Here is a 4583-nt window from a genome sequence, read left to right on the forward strand (position 1 = left end):
TTCGTCTACTTTAAAGATTCTACTTATAAAATCTCGAAATCTTTTAGAGTAGAGCTTAGGATCAACAGCAGATATAGAAGTGTGATCCACCTGAAATGACTTGTATGCATGTTCTAGTCTTTTGCTGATATCATAATCTTGAAGAATGTCAGTGATGCCCAGGCAAAGGATAGAATTATTAGCCTCACAGATACCCTGTTCAGAAGTTGACTCACTTCCACTCCTTGTCACACACATCTCCCTTGCAGGCACATTTGCAGCTGAACTTACAGGTGAATTCCTTTTGTCAATGATCAGTCCCTTATCAGGACTTTCTGCATCACATCAGCAATAATCTTGAGCATCAGCTTTGCCAGAAGGTGACAAATTCATCTCGCCATTGTTACTATAATTGCAGATATGAACACCAATCAAAAGACTGTAATCCATGATATTTTCAGCTTCCAGAAACTGAAAATCTATATCAATTTGCCTTATAAGCTCTTTATACCAAGATTGAAAGACAGTTGAGATCGAGGTTTTTAAGCGTAGTAGTCTCATCGGCCTTTCCTCCTGGCTTATCAGTTGTACGGCCATACGAGGATCCCTTTAAATCAAAACGCTTATGGATCACATGTTCGGAGTAGAACAGGTTCCCCATAACAACAAACGTGTCTTTTGAAATCCAACTATTTTAAAACAGTGTACACCAAAAAAACCTTGTCACCAAGGAGCTTGGGTACTGACTAAAATGCAGATAATAACTTTGAAGCATTCTAATGAACACCTTAACTTCGGACTTCTTCAAAGTTTTGATGATAAATCTATCACACTGCCACTTTTCCCAGGGGAAGACAGTTCCCTAAGTGCATCACTTCCACAGATAGCTAGCATGTATTCAGCTGGATCTATTCCAAACAACTCCCTAAGTAATTGGGGCATGCTTCTGAGTAGAATACCTGATACCTAGCAGAAGACTAACAACCAAATCATAATTCTTATGTCCCTTGGTTATTGGTTGCATTTCCACAACTTCAGAGTGGCAAGGACTCTTCCGAAAATACCCACTTTCATCTCCTTCGGAACTCTCAATCTCTTCATCATCATCATCCTCGTCCTCCTCCTCCTCATTCCTAGGAGCAAACATAGAAGAAGCCTCCCTTCTGTCAACAATGTCACAAATAATATCTCCTGCTTCACCATCAGATTCCGATATACAAATCCTAGGTAAATTAACATTCCTTTTGCGCACATTCATCTCCTTAGAACCTGACCACCATTACCACCATCAGTACTAAATTCTTGTTTGGATGAATTACTATCACCCCATGAACGACTAGTGTAACAAGTCTCCCAATCCCCTTCATATCTTTTCCCATTTGCCCAAATCATAACCCCTTTTCTCCATTCTCCAATATACTCATTCCCATTTCCCCAAACATAGCTCCCTTCCCCTTGTTGCAAATTTCACTTCCAAGAACCAACCTACAAATCCCCATTAGCATATAACTTGTCCCCAAACCCACGTTTCCGATCTGCTGCCCACCAACCCCGATACATGTCCCCACCAGCTCCGATAAACGTCCCATACCCATCCATTCTCCCATCCTTCATGAGTCGCCCCTGAAGGCCACGAAAACTTTCCTTTACCACTCGCCTTCCCTCTTCTCCGCTCACCTTCATACATACACCCATCAGACCATAAATACTTCACAATTCACATTACCATGCGGAACTTTTCCCAAAATGTTCCAGTGTACAGATCTCCGTTCGGAAGCTGCTGGAACTCAGCCATATCATCATTCGTCGGCGTTATGCAATGTGACCCAGCTTGCAATCTTGACCGATTAGCTGATGTACACAACGGAGGGATGATTATCACGTCTCCATCTTCTTCCGGACTAGTTTTCTTCGTCATAGTAGTAGCAGCAACAACAACACAAGGTTTCTTCACAGTTTCACGCATTTCCTTCTTTCTTTTTCAGCTCGACTCAACAGTACTGTGCTATACGGAGAGTCGGTACCGACGACATTGCCGGTGCCGGGAGACTTTTTTAATGATTTTTTTTCTCTCTTTTTTTGGTGGTATTGTTGAGCACTCGGCACACTTATTCATTACTAATCTCGTATTTCTTTATTATCGCTAAGTTGTTATTTCTGGTGTTATTCATTACAGATTAAGGGATCAATGGTATTGGATTCATTAGTTTGAACTAATATAACATATACGCTTCAAAAACTCAAGATTACTTGTAAGCAAAAATTTAATCATCTACCGAAGCATGTGTAGATTATGATTTTCCATGTAATGCAATATGGACGCCAAAGGTGCTGATGAAATTGTGTGTTTTCACTACCTTAGATGCTTGAGGGTTGATTTGACAGTGGAAAATTTTAGTGAGCGAAAGGTTGTCTGGTGTTATATGTGTAAGGAGATGGGCAAGGACATGATCATCTTCTTATACATTGCCGGTTGAGTCTGTGGTTATGGTGGGATATGTTTAGGTAGTTTGATACTTTATAGGTAAGAGTGGACATGGTTCCACTAGTTATTGTTATAGTAACCTGTATTTATAAGGTTAATAAACAGAAACAGAAATAAGATGAAGTAGAAAATACATAAAATACAAGAAGTAATCCGAGTCCACAGAAACTACTGTATGTCCTTAAGAAATTTAATCCCCTCACTGTACCCAAGGTTATGGATTAATTTCTCCCAAGATAAAACGGATTAAACCTGTTAAAGAAATAGTGGTACCTCAAATTTCTTTAACTTCAGCGAACTTCAGAACAACAAAGGAGATTAAAAAAGTTGAAGGTAGTCGATGCCGGGAAGAGAATCATTCTGGTTCACACACTTTCTCACCGAAAAATATGCCAGCCTACACAATTGTTGTCCCAGGTAAATGTTGTACGTGTATTTCAATAAAATAATCCTGAATGATCAATAAGCATCTGGCATCTCTGCAGTTTCTGCGTGAACAATTGAAGAATGGTTTATCTCATATTTGATCGAGAAGTTCATAACTAATCTAGAAATAGATTCCCAGCAATTACCAAGATTTGATTATCTTAAGTAAAATGCAATGACTAGCATAATTAATTTTGAATAATTTCATCTGACAAGAAAGCTAGCTCAAGTGGAAGGTGCTCTCCACCTCCAACCTTGAGGTTGGGCCGTGGGACTACTATGGTATAATAAATCATTTTACATATAGAGGACACTGTTACATATATCAATGAACCTACAATAGAAATAATCTGGAAAAAATCGACATTAAATGGCTACCTTAATCGCATTACAGAGGTGTCGTAATTTGATACATCAGCGAGTCGAATTTTTTTCTTGTTCTTGAGAACTGTGCTGAAATACCTTTAGATTAAATGTGCAGGGTTTTTTAGGATGACCGATTATTGTGTATGTAGCCATATGAAGTTGAGGATTGAAATTAGCTCATTCCATGATTTTGATTGGAGGAGAGATTTGGGTTGGAGCTTTGAGAAGATTAGGACCATCATCTCTATTGGGAGATATTCCGACATTTTTCCTTGTTATGAAGTTGGGCGGGGTAGGGAGAGTCTGGAAAGAGAGACTGCTTGTTGGGTGTGGGCAGGTGTTTGTAGTATCAATAGTGAATAGAGATTTGATACATTGATAAGAAGTCAGCAGAATCACTATTTATACAGGGCAAATAGTGAAACAACAATTGGATTCTCGTCAAAAAAGGAAAATCCTTGAATAATTTGCTTAAGATCTCTCCTTGCAATTAGGTAACAAAATCTAAAGACTAACCTACGTACCAAAAACAACAATTGGATTCTCATCTAGAAAGGAAATTCTTAAATAACTTGCGTAAGATCTATCCTCACATTTAGGTAACAAAATCTAAAGACTAACTTATGTACCAAAAACAACAATTGGAGGGAAATTTTTTTAATAACTTGTTTAAAATCTCTCCTTACATTTAGGTAACAAAATCTAAAGACTAAGAGCCCATTAAAGTTAGCTTAAATGAAGTAGCTTTTAAATTATAATTAAAATTCAAACTGAAATGACCTTTATGTTATAAATAAAAAGTAGAGGGAGGTACTTTTGGTTTTGGACTTATTTGAAGTCATTTTTTACCTTACCAAACACTTCTTAACTTATTTGAAATAATTTTTTATTTATTTATTTCAAGTTATTTTTTAGTTTTTGTATTAGCTAAACAATTCAAGAAGTCAAAAACTGACTTAAAAGTAGGTTTGATCAACTTTTAAGTCAATCCAAACACCCTCTAACTTATGTACCAAAAAAAACAATTGAATTCTCATCTAGAAAGGAAAATTCTTTATTAACTTGCTTAAGATCACTCCTCACATTTAGGTAACACAATCTTGAGAATTTATTTGAGATTAACAATAAAACAAATTAGGGGAAAAGGGAAAATATACCCCTCAACTATGCAAATTTGAGCGGATATACCCCTTCGTTAAAAAAAAGAAGCATATATACCCTCGTTGTCTAACTAATGATGCATATTTGGCCTTTTCCTACACAGATTGTTAAAAAAATAATCCTAAAAAACTGTTTGCTTAATTCCAAAGATGTCACGTGGTTTTCA

The 4583-nt window shown here is 37.1% G+C and overlaps 1 pseudogene; it reads right to left on the minus strand.

Moving 5' to 3' along the window:
* Positions 1–281: 281 nt before the first annotated feature.
* LOC101255668 (phosphatidylinositol 4-phosphate 5-kinase 1-like) lies at positions 282–1696 on the minus strand (annotated as a pseudogene).
* Positions 1697–4583: the final 2887 nt, after the last annotated feature.

This window comes from Solanum lycopersicum, chromosome 12, assembly GCF_036512215.1.
Source record: "Solanum lycopersicum chromosome 12, SLM_r2.1".
NCBI lineage: Eukaryota > Viridiplantae > Streptophyta > Magnoliopsida > Solanales > Solanaceae > Solanum > Solanum lycopersicum.